Consider the following 17,778-nt stretch of genomic DNA (forward strand, 5'->3'; position numbering starts at 1 on the left):
AACACCCCAATTTAGGCAATCCATGTAACACCCTGGTTTTAGGACCCCAGTTTAGAAATAGAAAACTTATGGAGAAGAGTGCAGGATGGAATGGATTATAGTCAATTGTGTAGATGGGAGTAAAGCGAAGAAAAGAAATTGCAGTGTGGGGTATGGAAGGACTGGTGAGTGCCTACAAGACTAGGGAAGGATCCCACATAAGGTAAGGTACCTTAGACAGAAGATAGGGCAGCAGGGAACCAAAAAGGGCATAACCGGCTAGAGAGCCCCTGGCAAACTGGCCAGCTAGTTCAGTAGCAAAATACCCAGATTAGGTGATTTTCCTCTGTGGGTCCGATGACTTTGCAAGGTTTTTTCCACCACTTTACTACCATGATTAGAGGCGTATTTAAGGGTCCTAATGCAGGTGGTTTCATATTAAACTCTATTTTCTATCACAAGTTATTTTAGATTGAAGGGGGTAGAAAAATGTATTTTTATAAACATAAAAATACATACTTCTGCCAAGGTCTGTTTGGCTTATAAAAGGGGGGAGAGTCGGTTGTGACTCTCATATTTTGCTGCTGTCAACAAAATAAAAACAGAGAAAGAGGAAGAAGAAAGAAGAAGAGGAAGGAAAAGGAAGGAAGAAGGATGGTGTTGTCTACCTCATGGATGTAGCTCCTCTCTATTATAACTCCAACTGATGGTGATGTTGCTGTTGCTACTACTATGTACCCAGATGCTGCCAAGGTGCTGCTCCACCTGGGACTTGAAATTCAAAGTTGCATCGCTATTGGTAGAGCTACCTACGTACCTCAAGAACACAAGAGAGATAATAAATCCTAACCCAACCCAGTGGATTGAGCTAGAGAAGGAATCGGCCAAGGTTAGGATTAACTTAATAATGAAATTGATTAAAGGAAATTGTCTATGGGAGTTAGGTGTCACCTTCCACAGTGAAAGCCCCAAAGTAAGAACCCTAAGTGAGACCTGAATGGCTGTAGAATTTTCCTAGGAACCCTAAACCATAGGGCTTTTTCCAATTGGACTTCATTGACTATAATTGGGGTGGGATTAACCTCCACATAGTTCCAATTTTTCCTAGGGACTGGAAAATCATGTAGCTGAAATACATGGGAAAGAAATTGGGTTAAAGTGAAACCCAAGCAACCTAATACAGTGTTCAGAGACTCAAATTGAATTAGGAAATTACCTATTAGGTGTGGAAAATTTAATTGAAATGGTAGGATGCAATTTTGAGAATGGAATTGCCAGAGTAACTTGGTATAGTAGGAAACATGGCTGATAGGATGAGAATGGCCTATTCTGCCAGGCAATTGGCTAGATAGCCCTAGGCAACCCGACCAGTTGGTTTGGGCTTGACAGAATAGGGCTATTAAAGGACTTTTACTGATAAGTGGCCCATGTCTGTGGGTGTGTGTTCTGACTTGCTCAGGACTATTTGTATATCTTGTGGCCTTGCTTTATGAGTTAATGAGGGAAAGAAAATGGTAGAAAAGATTGGAAAAGGCATGAGGCTAAAAATGGCCCTATGGCCCCTATCGTATTATTCAAGTGTTTCCTTGTTACATGTGAGGGTAAATAGGAATTAAAGACATGTAAGGCTGGCCTAGTAAGCCAAGAATGAGCCTAATGACTATGTAGGTTGAATGAATGCCCTCTAAGTTGCATAAGAAGGAATTTAGTTGCAGATAGGTTTTGATATAGGAATTCAATGGAACATTAGACGAATATTTTATAAATGACTATGCCCAGTAAAATTGACTTACATGTAACTCGATAATTAAGAACTTGATATATACACCTGGCAGTAAGGATATGTGAGATCATGAATTGAGTGAAGAACACTAGATTTAGAAAATTCAGGTGAGTGGGTGTTTGATTTCATTTATCAAGTGTTTCTATCTTTTCAATTTTGCATGCTCAGGTGATATGTGGTGACTGTTGTGTTATGGTTGTATTTTATATAAAATTATATAATTTCACATGATGTATGGTTTACAATATGGGTGTGATCGTGGTTTTACTTAGTCTGATAGCTGTGTGACATTGGATGTAATATTGACAGTCTGTGGTATGGTGTGGCTGAGGTTCTAGCCAGTACCGTGGGCTCAGAGGTTAATCTTACACCTATGGCCACAATTGTGTGTATGGATACTATGGATGCATATAGATGCATATGGTTAGAATCATATCCCAATGCTATAAGCCCTTACCGATAGGGGGTAAGGTATTGGCTAATCCCACTCAGTGGTATGTCGTGTAGGATTACTATGCCCTGATATGATGTACTGTATCTTGATGGGGCACAACATAGTATGGCGTACTATACATATGGATGTCAGACACATGGGGGAATGGGGCTCTAACCGAGACCTTGTTGTTAGGGGTTACTATTTAGGGGTTAGCCGGGGGACCGAGGCTCTGACTGGGACTGGCTGGCTTCTGCTTGCAACAAGCTTGTATTCCTGAGGCCCAACGTACATGGTAGGGAATGCCACCTACGTGGCTTATAGCACTTATACCCATGGGTTGTGACTTAGTAATTAGGACGGACATAGATAAATAAATGAATCATGTGGATTCTTGCATCTAGAGCTTGTGGCATGATAGTGTGAAATGGTGTTATCATTCATGAATTGTATGTGCGTGCTTGCATGTTCACCCCTCACTCTGCTGTATAGCGCACCCTCGTTATTTATTTTTAGATGATGGTGGAATCAGTGCTAAGACAGGAGTTCGGAAAGGTAGTAAAGCCGAGTCAACAAGACATTGGTAGCAGGATGGATATCTCTACTATCTTCTTGTATTTATAATGAGAATGGTTGTAAGATTTCCATTATATTTAATGTAACTTGTGGATGTATTCATATGGGCCTGTAATATTATATGTATCACTCATAGATGGTCACCACCCATATACTATGATTCTTATAATTTCTATATGTGTACTCTGATTTAGTAGTTATAAGAAATGGATTCAGTTACTACATTGCATCCGGGATCTTGGGTCTTTGTGGGCTAACCGGATGGGGATTTTCAGTGCCGCATACCTATGCCATACGGAGGGTAGGGTGTGACAATGTGGTATCGAAGCGGGATGCTCTATGGTAACCTAACTTGACCTAAAAAATTCTAGGTGGTGTGGTGGTCACATAGGAAATGTCATAAAAGTCATATCCTAAACAAAAATAAACATAGAAAATTAGTGATGCAAATCATATCATTCATTTCATAAGGATGTACAATTTTATGTGCACTACATAGGGAGACTAAGACAGAAGGAAAGAGAAAGAAAAAAAAACCCTATAGGTACAAAATGGGGTAGGCTACATCCGAATTGTCAAAAAACAAAAGTACTAACTACAATCCTACTTGCTTTAGAACAAGCCCATCTAAGTTTTTTAGCAAAACAAAAAGACTGGAACAGTCACTAGAACTAAGCTTTACTGCTGAGACCGTCGTGGACGACTAGATGACGTAGAAGTTGCATCGCGTTGCTGTTGTATAAGTGATCGATGGATGGGAGGCTTGTAGTTTGGTGGGATGCGTAGACACTCCGCTCATCCATCCAAAGTAGCCTCAACCACCTCTACCCTGGGACTCAGAGTGTCAACTCTAGTTGTTAGTAAGTTCAAACTGGTGGTGACTCAAGTGAGGCACCTCTCCATGAAGTCTTTTATAGTCTGTAGAGTTGGGGCACCTAAATCATAGAAATAAGAAACTGGTAAGATAAGAAATAACATACCAAGTAACATATAAAGTCTTAATTGAAATAAGGAATAAAATGTACGTCTAGTCTGAGTAGTAGGCTGGGTAGTATCGAAAGCAGTTTCGAAGTGACTCTGAGAAGGTGTGTGACCAGCTTGGTGAGTCTCCTCTATGGTAGGAATAGTGCCGTGGGTACTTTCCTTGGGTACATATGGAAATTGGATCCCTAGACCTTTGATCTCCTCCACTATGAATCCAAGGCCTATATTTGCATCACTGATATGGAACTCTGGGAAAGGATCCACGTGCTCCTCCTCTCTAAACTGCACCCCTTCATCATGTTGCTCATCTCCCCACTATGTCTCCTCCTCATGCTGCTCATCCTCACTCCTATGCATATCATCCTCATGCTCTTCTAGGTCTTCTTCAGCTGCAGGTACTTCTTCTTGATCACTCCCCGCATACTCATGCAGCTGCATTTTCTGTAGAATAGCCCTATCAAAAGAAATGGCATAGGTATCCATTTTCTCCTCACCCTCTTGGAAAATTCCTATATGCTTGAACACTTTGGTTAGAACCTTACCATAGAAAAGGTTGCTATCAATGAGACGATAAGCATGGTGCACCATATGCCTTAACATCAAATCGGGTAAACTGATCCTCATGTAGAGACAGAAGGCCATATATGCTTACATCAATGACACCTTGCTAAAGTGACCATGGATGGGAAGAAGATTGTATTGTACAATCCTGCACAATACTCTGGGTGAAGGCCACCAGTTCACAATTTTGGCCTAATTAGCTTCACCACCCATGGTGACATTTGCTTTCAAGAAACTTATCTCAGTGCCTTTGAAGAAACCTACGGAAGAAGTCTGGGGAGAGCAATAAGTTTTGCTACCCTTAGGTGAAACCCCAATGATATGCCCAAATTCAATTGTGGTAAAACAGATGTCTCGACCAACCACTCGGCTAGTGACCTTGTACTCCCCAGTGCTAAGGTGTTTCCCGGTAAGATTGCAATAAAAGGCACGAATTAGTCACGGGTAGACTTCTTTGTTCACTTTCAACATTGCCTCACAACCCAAGGCTTCGAATCTTTCACGTACCCGGAAGGCTCGAAGGTCGTGTGTGAAAATGGACTGCTCTATGATGATGGCCTTCGACACGAAGTGAACCCAATTATCTTGGTCCAAAGGAGTTTGAAACCAAATAGTAACATACCCTTCATTTCTTGCCATATGCCCCAATGGAATGGTAGCAACCTTGCTCCTAGTGTATCTTTGGGAAGCCATAAGTTCTACATCATAAACATAATCCCAAGTAATGATAAAAGGCAAATGAGTAATGTGCTATTAGATCAAGAATACATAACCAAGCAAGAGAATCACATAAAGAAAGAGAGAAGAAAATTTCAGCAAAGAAGAAGAAAAACAGAGAATGAACCGTAGGTTAGAAAATTTCGCAAAAGAAAATTTCAGCAAATGCAAAAATGGACTATCAAATAAGAGAATGTATAGACAAGAAAAAGAATTACGTAAAAGGAGAGAAGACAATTTCAGCAAGGAGAAGAAAAGAAAGGTAGAGAATGAAATTTAGGTTAAAAGATTTCCCAAAAGAATGTGAAATATTAAACCAGGATGAGTAAATGTGAGAGAATAAACATACTTGGAGAGAGATGGTGTCACACCCCGTTCACACAGAACCGGGCCAGTGACCGGGTTAACACCGGTTAACCCAAACCTGCTAGGATCATCTGATACAGTATCCCACCACAACACACATACAACTAAAAAAGTGTTCAACAGTTCAGCGGAAGACTTAGTTTACCTGTAAATATTCCCATTATACTTGATACCCAAATTTTAATTACATAGTTAAGCACATGTGGGCCTGCAAGCATGATAGTTACACAAAAAGAATATAATTTACATATCAAGTACACAAAAGGAATCATCAAAAATCAGAGAGTCAGCTCAGCTCGGTATTAGAAGTAGGGCTCAACTCAATATCAAAAGGTAGAGCTCAGCCCTGTATCAGAAGGTAGAGCTCAGCTCGGTATCAAAACTACAATCCCGCAGCACAGCTCTCGCACGAGCAATCCGTGCCATGCTCTAATTCCTTGGGGACCCACCAATCCTCCTCAGGAAACTCAACTGTGGGGCCCGCCCCATGCTCATCAGGTTGATGACCTGCAAAATCATCTAAAAGTGGTGCACACGTGGGATGAGCTCACTAGCTCAGTAAGTGAAAAGAAGGACCACACAACAGTCCACACAACAAATCACAACCATATGCACTATATGCTATGCAATCTATTTTAATCACTTCCACCTAATCAACATTACTAAGTCTCAGGTTTAGTGCTACTACAACCACAGTGGGCATATACTCTGGGTACGAGTCACGAACTTCATCCCGCGATACGCCCATAGGGCTGTCGGAGAAGGCCCACCGTGAGTACTTGGAAAAGTAAAATATGTCGACCACCGGCTCTTAACATAAAATAAATGACAGAAATTAAAGGTGCTGACTCCAGCAATTTAAAAGCAGTACGATTGGCCCTCTTGAATATACCACCGGGGTTGCCGACTGTCCTAATGACCAGCCGGGCGTATGTCTAACCGCCACAGTGACCGGACAACCGCGATCACTGCTTCCCCCCAAATGGTAACCCAACACCTTAACCCCTGTTGGGAAGGGTCGTAGCACGGGAAGCTGATAATCCTAAACCGCATGCTCCTATATGACAACAGTACGATTGCATAGTGCCACTGCGTCCCATACCACGGGCCACCAATGCACTCGTTTTCAAGCCGACTATGACATCTAGTCTATTAATGCATCATGCATAATGATGTCAACATTCATCACATAAGCATATCATCACTTAGCATTCAGAAAATAAACACAACACCCATGGCATAACAATGTGAGGATGACTAATCTACACAGCATTTTCATGATGACATGGCTAGTCTAGATACAATTAAATGAATGCAAAACAATGCCTTGAACAAGGCCAAACGTCCTCTCCCTAATTACCTGTAGTGTACAAGGACTCACGCTCCGTACGGGTGAGATCCGGTGCGAGAAGCGTACGTGTTGGCGAACCTAACATAAGTGAATGGGGTTAGCATTTCACCATTTTGGGATCAAAATTAACATGACCCAATGACAAAATCATGTTTAGAATCCTAAAGAAGGTCGCACATCCGTTTTGGGTCCGTTCGGACGTAAAAATCACGTTGGGAGCCTCTCGGGTGGGTCGCACAGCCCACCTGTCTGACCCACCGGTCAGACCCACCGGTCCTGATCAGCGAGTAGGTCAGCCCACCGATCGACCCGTCGATTGGGCCCGAGGGTCCCGCTAAGACCGGCATGCAGGTCGGCCTGTCGGTTGGCCCATCGGTCTGGCCCGTCGGTTGTCCCCGAGGGTCTGCCCTCTCAGGCGGGTGCCCTCAGGCGGGCCAAATGGCCCACCGGTTTGGCCCACTGGTCTTGGCGGGAAAGTGCCATTTTTTCCCAAACTTCCCCCAACCTTTGGGAAATCAAATGGGGCTTTTCCAAACCCATTCTTCACACATTCAAGGTCTCATAAGGTGGTTCTAACCTAGATCTAGGTTAGATTTAAGGAATGGAAAGCCATCTTACCTTCTTTGCTCAAGAACTCCTTCAAAACCCCAAAATCACTTCAAATCACCAATGCTTCTTCAACCTTGTAAACACTTCTTCAAATCCTTCAAAATCAACACATAGATCATCTATTAAACCTTAGATTCATCATCTTAAGGGGGATTTACAAGACCTCAAGAAACCCTATCCAAATCAAGGGTTTTACTTGGGTATGGTGAAAGTTTAAGGAACCCAGCCTTTGCTCACCTCTAAACGTAGATCTAGTATTGGAGATCACTCTTCCGACATCGGAATGGGAAGATCAAGCCTCGGCGCCGCTGAAATCCATCTCTTCTTCCTCTTCCTTCTCTTCTCCTCTTCTTTCCCTTCTTTTCTCTCTCCTCTTTACTCTTCTCACCAAACGTCTGAGTGTCATAAATGAGAAAAGAAAAAGGAAAACATAAATGCTATTTATACTTCCTAAAATAACTAAGTAATCACATGGGTGGGTCACTCAGGTGGGTGGATGCGCCCACCTGTGACCGCCCACCTGAGGGCCAAAACTTGGCCAACAAGTGGGATTTTGACAGAATTCAGCCCTCGACACGAATCCCACTCTTGGCATAAGATGTAATATACATATGCGCCCTAAGATACGGCTACATACCTGCTTTATCCGTATATGGTCTTATAATATGTGCATATACACAGCTTGGGTACACCTGTCTCCTCTGGCACTGGCTCAGTCTTGTCTGGCCAGCTGGTGTTTAAGGTCACCCTTGCCATCATGGTCCATAAGGAACCCGCCTTAGCTCTCTCCAGTTCGAGTTCTGCATAGTTAAACCGGGTCAACCGTGTAATCAGACCGGGTTTAAGAAGTAGGGTATTACATTTACCCCCCCCTTTTCAAAAATTTTATCCTCGAAATTGGCGTACTTGGTTGTTCAAAAAGATGAGGGTACTTGGCTTGGATTTCATCCTCTTTCTCCCAAGATGCTTCTTCAAGTGAATGATTATCCCATCGCACCTTTACGTAGGAAATGGAGTGGTTGCGAAGGGTTTTCACCTTTCGGTCCAACATTTCAGCTGGCTGCTCTGTATAGATCATGCACGTATCGCTTTAGCATGGATACATGAAACACGTTATGAACATCCCCGAGTGAAGGTGGCAGAGAAAGCATGTAGGCTACTGAGCCAACCCAGGCTAAGATCTCAAATGGTCCAATGTATCTTGGGCTTAACTTCCCCTTTCTGTGAAACCTTTGCAACCCTTTAGTAGGAGAGATCTTGAGAAATACCTTTTCTCCTGGCTGAAATTCAATGTCTTTTCTACGGGTGTCAGCATAGCTCTTTTGACGAGACTGAGCTGCTTTAATCCATTCCCGAATAACATCGACCCTGTCACACGTAATCTGTATCATTTCAGGTCCTAACATTTGACGTTCGTCTACCTCATCCCAATATAGAGGAGTCCTGCACTTACTACCATATAATGCCTCATACGGAGCCATCCCAATGGTAGCTTGGTAACTGTTGTTATAGGCAAACTCCATAAGGGGTATATATTCTTCCCAACTACCACACATTTCCATTGTACATGCCCTGAGCATGTCTTCCAATATCTGTATGGTTCGCTCCGACTGATCATCAGTCTGTGGGTGAAAAGCAGTACTCAAATTCAACTGTGATCCTAAGGCATGCTGGAAGCTTTTCCAAAATCTGGAAGTGAACCTTGGGTCCCTATCTGATACAATGCTCACTGCCACTCCATGTAAGCGCACTATGTTATCCATATAAAGTTGTGCTAGTTTGGCTATAGAGAACTTGGTCTTAATGGGAATGAAATGAGCAGTCTTAGTAAGCCGATCAACGATCACCCATATCACGTCCATTCCCTTAGGTGTACATGGTAGTCCAGTGACAAAATCCATTATAATCCTTTCCCACTTCCATTCTGGTGCTGGAAGTGGCTGAAGAGTACCATAAGGTCGATGTCTCTCAGCTTTTACTTTCTGGCATGTAAGACAAGTCGCCACATACAGAGCTATTGTGACTTTCATGCTTGGCCACCAGTAATTTTGTTTGAGGTCTTTGTACATCTTTGTACTTCCTGGGTGGAGTGAGTACTCGGAGCTATGTGCTTCTCGCACTATCTTGTCTTGTATATCCAAATCATTGGGTACACACAATCTGCCTCGAAACATCAATGCCCCATCACTGGCTAAAACAAAATCTGGGTCGTTCATTGTCTGATCTTGAACCTTAACTCTGATCCGCTGCAATTCAGGATCCAAAGGTTGTTTCATTATTACCTCTTGCCTGATGGTCGGATACACCTGTAGAGCCGTCAAGGATACAATCAACCATTTAATGTTTTCTGGTTGACGTTCAAACTCTAAGGTTGCTCCTTCATATAGGAGGGCTTCATCCATTAGCATCGCTTCTTGCACGAGTGGTGGGCTGACTGCCAAATGTGAGAGTGATACAGTCTGTGCCTTCTGACTCAATGCATCTGCCACTACATTAGCCTTACCGGGATGATACTGAATGTCATAGTCATAATCCTTCATGAGCTGAAGCCTTCTCCTCTGCCTCATGTTCAAATCCTTCTGGGTGAAAAATTACTTAAGGCTTTTGTGATCACTGTATATCTCGTACTTCTCCCCATACAGATAATGTCACCAAATCTTAAGGGCAAAAATGACTGCGGCTAGTTCCAAGTCATAAGTGGGGTAGTTCTTCTCATACTGCTTTAGTTGTCAGGAAGCATACCCTATCACCTTTCCGCGTTGCATGAGAACACAACCCAACCCAACTTTGGAAGCATCAGTGTAGACTATCATTCCACCTATGCCTTCAGGGATGGTTAACACAGGGGCTGACACCAACCTCTTCTTCAATTCCTGGAAACTCTCCTCACATTCCTCTACCCAGTTGAATTTCACACCCTTTTTGGTTAATTTAGTCATTGGTGCTGAGATTCGAGCAAAATTTTCAATAAAGCGCCGGTAGTACCCAGCCAAACCCAAGAAGCTTCTAATTTCAGTGACATTCTTAGGGGTTTCCCATTCTACTACTGCTTTCACCTTATCAGGATCCACCTCGATTCCGGCCTTAGACACTATGTGCCCCAGGAATCCAACTTGCTCAAGCCAAAATTCACATTTGCTGCATTTGGCAAACAATTGTTGTTCTCTCAACCTCTGTAATGCCATTCTCAAATGTTGAGTGTGCTCCTCTTCTGTCTTGGAGTAGATCAAGCTGTCATCAATAAAAATAATTACCCATTTATCAAGGACGTCGTGAAATCTCGATTCATTAATTCCATGAATGCTGCTGGTGCATTGGTTAACCCAAAAGATAACACTAGGAACTCATAGTGACCATACCGAGTCCTGAATGCTGTCTTGGGTATGTCGCTGCTCTTTATCTTGAGCTGATAATAGCCTGATCGAAGGTCTATCTTTGAAAATACCTTGGCACCCTACAACTGGTCAAATAAATCATCAATGTGTGGCAATGGATACCGGTTCTTAATGGTTAGCTTATTTAATTCTCGATAATCGATGCACATACATAAGCTGCCATCCTTCTTCTTGACAAACAATACTGAGGCACCCCAAGGTGAAACACTTGGGCGAATAAACCCCTTTTCCAATAATTCCTGCAACTGCATCTGTAACTCCTTCAATTCAGCTGGTGCCATCCTGTACGGAGCCTTAGATACTAGAGCTACTCCAGGAACCAAGTCTATGGCAAACTCCAACTCTCTATCAGGCGGTAAATGCATCAGGTCATTTGGAAAGACGTCAGGAAACTCTTTAACCACCTTTACCTCTTCTAGAGGTGTAATCCTTGCATCAACATCAAGTACCGATGCTAAGTAGCCCTGACATCCATTTTCCAACAATTTTACCGCTTGAAGGGCGGAGACAAGGACCTTTCTCACCCGTTTCATGTTATCTGCTCAGTATACCAATTCTCTTCCCTCGTCATCTGTCACCCTAATCAGCTTTTCAGCACACATCACATTAGCTCGATGAGCCGACAACCAATCCATGCCCAGTATAACATCAAAATTCTGCATATTGAACTTAATGAGTTGTGCATCCAATTTCTTCCCCCTAATTTCCACTGGGCACGGCCCATACACCTCCTTCAACTGAGTAACTTTACCAGTAGGCATACTAACAATCATTCCATGATCTAGGATCCTGGGTGGCATCCCAAGTTTCTTGGCAAATCTCTTAGATACAAATGAATGTGTAGCCCCTGAATCGAATAAAACATAGGCTGGTATGCCAGATATAGGTAGGACACCTAGTGTAACAATGCATATAATTTCAGCAGGTCATCAATATTTAACATAAGGAAATTCTTAAATTTAAAATGTACCTGCTACCACTTCCGTGCTGGCCTCAGCTTCCTTAGCTGATAGGGCATACATCCTTCCCTGCGGTTGATACCCCCGAGTTAAGGGAGGTCAGAACGCAGAGGGCTGACTGGAGGGCAAGGCTGGTCTGACCCGACAGTCTTTTGCATAGTACCCATAGGAATGGCAGTTAAAGCAATGGATCTGAGACGTCGAAACTAGGGGGGCCCCTCTGCACTTGACCCGTTGAAGATGGAGGTCAGGGTGGCCTTGGAACTGTAGGTACTGTACTAGTGTTCGAGCGAAAAGATGTGGAGCCCGAACCACCAGCTGGTCTAGGAGGGTAGCTAGATGGTATATAGGGCTGCCTATACATAGGCCCAGAACTGTACGACCCACGGTATGCCTTGGAGGAGTTGCCCATATCCGGAAATGGATTTGTTCTCTTCCACAGTCCAGGTGTGAGGGACTGTTTCCCCTTCTGTTTATCCTCCATGGTCTTGGCCTTCTTCACAATCTGGCTATAGTCGGTCAAATCTAAGACCTCAAGTACAGACCCCATGGATGCCTTTAGGCCCTTCAGAAATCTTGTAGCCTTCTCTTCAACTGTCCTCATATGCCTAGGGGGAAAATGGAACAAGCTCTCAAACTGTTGTTGGTACTCAAGGATAGTCTTACCTCCTTGAGTTAAGGCCATAAATTCCGTCTCCTTACGGTCTCTGAAGTTGCGTGGGTAATGATTGTCTAAGAATAACTCCTTTAACTATTCCCAGGTAGGTTCCGGATGTGCGGCCAACAATATGGGCTTAGAGGCTTGCCACCAAGAGTTGGCCTCCTTCTTGAGTTGTAACCCTGCACAAATGAGTTTCTGTGCATCTGTGTACTCAATCACCTCAAATATTTTCTCCAGCTCCTGGATCCATTGATCCGGCTTCAGAGGATCACTCCCCACCTTAGAGAATACAGGTGGCAAGTTTCTTTTGAATGACTCCACTGCCTTTGACGTATTATTCGTCAGTGGTTAATTGGGAGCATAAGCTGGATAGTAAGAGTATGGAGGGGGCACCCCATACGGAGGAATACTGAATGGTGGAAATGGAGGTGTACCTTCCACTTGTGGCCCCGTACCAGACCCTATAGGCGGGTCCTGTGGAGTAAGTATCCGGGGAGTTTGACCTGATTGAGAAAGGTCCAATTGTTGCTGAATAGCAGTCATAAATGCTTGCTGTTGCTGAAGCATTTGTTGCTGGAAAGCCTGTTGTGACTGCTGAATTATGGTAGCAACATCCCCCGGAGTAATAACTAATGGAGGGTTCGGAAGTGCAGTCATAGGTGGGTCTGAAATAACCTAGAGGGGGGTGAATAGGTTATACTAGTAGAATTTAACTCTTTTCGATAAATAGGTCACAAGTGTGACTGTAAGTCAAAAGCAATGCTGAATAAATAAAATAAAAACAACCACAACACAAGATTTATAGTGGTTCAACTCAATTCGAGTCTAGTCCACTCCCTACAAGAATCCTCTTGTAAGGTATTCCACTAGTTTTCCCTTTCAGTACAGTAGGTAGGGAAGAAACCTTTACAATCTTTTTATGGATAAGAGTATCCTTACAAATCTCTTTTCCAGGCAGAGAGACGCCTTCACAATCTCTTTTAGAGGTAGAGAGAGACCTTTCTCTTTTTAGGATAAGAGTATCCTTACAATCCTAAGTACAGTCTAGAATTGTAAAAACAGAAAATAAGAAATAGTGGAATAAGAGGAATATCTCAAATGTGGTGCAAATGAAAATGAATAATAAATGATGAGTGATGCACCTTTTGTAACGTCCTCTCTTACAGCTTTAACTTGCACAGGAGAGAGTAGAGGACTTTGATTGAGACTTGAGCCTCTTGTTTGGGATTTGTGTAATAGAATAACTCAAGTAGAAATAAACTTCTCCAATGCTTGCAACAATGCTCTTAAAGCTCTTTCTTAATGAATAATTAATTAAGAGTGATTAGGGTATTTATAGGTGAACTTAGTGAAGCATTTTAGGCAGGGAATCAAGCTCTAACGGACATATTCTGGGTCCACCGGTCGACCGCCATCGGTAGCCGATCGACGGTCAAGAGCCGTTGTAGGCAAAATATAGCCATTGGGGCACTTCCAAGCAGGCACCGGTCGATCGGGACTTTCAGTCGGTCGACCGTCTATGGTCTCAGACAGGTTCGGTCGATCAGGGCTTCCATCCGGTCGGCTGCCTATGGTCTCGGGTGGTTCCGATCGACCAGGGCTTCCAGCCAGTCGACCGCCAACATGACATGCTCTGTTTTGATAGACTACTGTCATACTAACCAGTCATCAGTGTTTTGACCATAACGTTTTGGTCCGACTTCAGAATGATCTGAGATCAGTTGCATTAGAATCACAACTCAATTTCCTATAGCTTCTATGAAGGATTCATCTCCTAATACTAATCTTAAGATTTCCTAAAATACCCTTGAGTCAGGTTACTGTGTGTTTCACACCACTTAGAGACTTTCCATACCTGGTCAAGGCATGCTCTATGGTCATTCTAATATGATGCAATGCACATGCATGAGGTGAGTGCATATAAGTATGTGGAAATTATAAATTACATTAAAAATAACTTAATCTATCATAGTGGTCTTCTTCTTCACTTGAATCTTCCATTCTTTGGCCCTTCATCTTCTTTCCTTCTTGTTTGCTATTTCATGTATTTAAGCTTCATGTCTTGATTCGACCTTCTAAGGGTTTCTTCAAGCTAATCACACTTTATCAGTCAAGTTAAAGATGTATGTTTGTTTGTTAACACCAAAACATGGCAAGGAGTGTGGACATGTTTCCCAACAATCTCCCCCTTTTTGGTGATGACAAACAAACATAGACAATTAAACCAAATACAAGAAATAATTTGACTACCTCTGTGTAAAGATCAATAGGATAATGAAATTTAGAGCCAGAAAGTAAACAAGGATAGATAAAGTCATTTCCATAAACAATTTAACATTTCCATATAAACAGTTTAAAGATAATACTATCATTGTCATTGTCAGAAGTAAGTCTTCTCCCCCTTTTGTCAACATCAAAAAGGTAATCAAAACGACACAAAAATACTCCCCCTGAGTATGTGCCACATAGAAAAATATCATAAGTTCAACTTTTCATAAATGTCAAAAGTATATAATAATAAACGATAGAAACAAACATAAAGTTGCAAGAAGAAACATAATTCCTAATCTGCTGCATCCTCATCCTCCATGTCCGCCTCATCATCGTCTTCTTCGTCATCGTCATCGTCCTCGTCGTTGCGGAGGAGCTTGAGAATCTCATTCTGCTTTCTTTCCATTTTTGCCAACTGGGCAAGGATGATGTTTCCAACTTTCTGAAGATCAGCAACAGTTGCATAGGCTGATGTCTCATCACTGCCTGTTTGCTGTGGTTGGCTGGGTCCAGCAGTAGTCTTTTTGGAGTGTGTGGGCTGCTGGGGAAGAAGATGCATTTTGCGAATGGTGGAAATATTGATCTCTTGGGGAAATGGGTCAAATGATTCACCAGAAAAATCTACTTGAAAGTGGTCCATGATTTGGCAAATCATCCGTCCATAGGGTAGATTTCCCTTTTGAAGTCTATCACCATAGGTAATCATGGTTTTGAGCAGAATGTAAGGAAGGTTGATGGGTACACTTTTGCAGACACAGTAGGTAAGATAGGCATGAAATGGGGAGACTTCATCTCTATGACCACTCTTTGGGAGAATGTTGTAAGAGATGATAAGATTGACAATCCTCCCTATATCCATAAGTTCTTTAGCCTTAATTTTGTGTGTATTAGCATATTCCTTCATAATGCTAGAGTACACACAGTCAACATCCATGAATTGTTCTATGTAGGTCTTGGGTTGGTAGTATTTGAGGTCCCCTGTCACAGAAATGTCTAGGATTTCTCCTAAAATCAGGATGTCAATGTCTATTGGAACGCCCTTGACATAGGAATGGACCAAAAGGGTGTCACCTTAACCAGAGAAGGTAAGGTTACAAAAGAACATTTTGACTAAATGGGGATAACAATGGGAGTCAAGTTTGAGAATGTTGCCCCATCCCAAAGCATCAAAAAGGTTTTTGATGTCATACCTGGACAAAGAGTCGGTATTGATGGTCCTACCTTGCTCTATGTTGCGAGAGATGTAGAGATCCCATGATTCTTGAGCAATGGTGGAAGAGAACCATGTATCTTTGTCAGAGGCCTTCCTTTTTCCCTTCTGAGCCACGGTTTTCTTGCCTCTATTTGGGCGGTGAGAGTCCATGATGATTAGAGGTGTAAGAGAGAAAGAGATGCAAGGGTTTTGGGAGATGAATAGGAATGAATCTCAAGAGTTCTAGGGTAGAAGGAAGTTCTAAGCTAGGGTTTTGGGAGATGAATAGTCGAAATAGGGTTTTAGGCCAAATAGGATTCTAAAGTTTTTAAAAAATGGGTTAAAATTTGATTTTAAAGAGTTCAGAATCGAATTTTAGGCGGTGTCGGTCAATCGGTATATTGTGGCGGTCGACCGGTATCCCTTTCGGTTAGAGGCGGTTGACCAGAAGTCATTGGCAGTCGACCGTCAAACTATTCGATCAGTGCCGGTCGACCAGTATATTGGGGTGGTCGACCGGTTGAGTCCAATAAATTTTTAGAACCTAAAAATTTATGGCTGTGGAAAGGATTTTTCAAGTCCGGGGCTTTAGGAAAAGAATTTTCAAAAAGAAATGTTTATTCAGCCAAACGGGTTGCAAATGCCAAGTTCCTTCCTTAGGAAACTAAAACGCTCTTCACCAAGAGGTTTAGTAAATATATTTGCAAGTTGTTTATCAGTTTCAATGAATTCTAGAGAGACATCACCATTTTGAATGGTGTCTCGTAGAAAGTGGTGTCGAATATCAATGTGCTTTGCCCTTGAGTGTAAAATTGGATTTTTACTCAAGTTTATGGCTCTGGTGTTATCGCACATGATTGGGCAAGATTCGAAACGCACTCCAAAGTCCTGGAGTATTTGCTTCATCCAAAGGATTTGAGCACATCTACCAGCTGTAACATATTCAGCTTCTGTGGTAGATAAAGCAACGGAGTTTTTTTTCTTGCTAAACCAAGAGACAAGGCAAGAGCCGAGAAAGTGACCAGTACCACTAGTACTTTTTCTGTCAATATGGCAACCTGCGAAGTCAGCATCTGAAAAGCTGACCAAGTCAAGGGGTTGGTTTTTGGGGTACCATAACCCAACATCACAAGTGCTTTTCAGATATTTAAAAATTCTTTTTACAACAGTGAGGTGAGATCTCTTGGGATCAGCTTGAAACCGAGCACATGCACATACATTGTACATGATGTTAGGTCTACTTGCTGTTAGATATAGAAGGCTTCCAATCATGCCTCTATATCTAGTTACATCCTCGGAAGTTCCATCCTCATCCTTGGTTAGTTTCAAGGATGAGCTCATCGGAGTGTCTAAAGATTTTTTACTGTTAATGTCAAATTTCTTTAGCAGCTCCTTGGTGTACTTGCTTTGATTTATGAAAATTCCATTATCAGTTTGTTTTATTTGAAGTCCAAGGAAGATTAACTCTCCCATCATACTCATTTCAAATTCACTGCTCATTTTGTTACTGAAATCAGTACACATTCTCTCGTTGGTTGAGCCAAAAATGATATCATCTACATAGATTTGAACAATGAGTATGTCATTCTTCAGGTTCTTCACGAACAGGGTTGTGTCAATCCTCCCCCTTGAGAAACCACTTTCTATCAAAAAAGTACTTAATCTCTCATACCAAGCTCTAGGGGCTTGTTTGAGTCCATACAGAGCTTTCTCAAGTTTACATACATGGTTTGGAAACTTAGGGTCTTCAAAGTTGGGAGGTTGAGCTACATATACCTCTTTTTGAATGTATTCATTCAAGAAAGCACTTTTGACATCCATTTGATATAGTTTAAAGTTCTTATGGCATGCAAAAGCTAGTAACATTCTAATGGACTCCAACCTTGCTACTGGTGTATAGGTTTCATCATAGTCTATTCCCTCTTGCTGGTTATACCCTTT

Source organism: Macadamia integrifolia, unplaced genomic scaffold, assembly GCF_013358625.1.
Source record: "Macadamia integrifolia cultivar HAES 741 unplaced genomic scaffold, SCU_Mint_v3 scaffold2639, whole genome shotgun sequence".
NCBI lineage: Eukaryota > Viridiplantae > Streptophyta > Magnoliopsida > Proteales > Proteaceae > Macadamia > Macadamia integrifolia.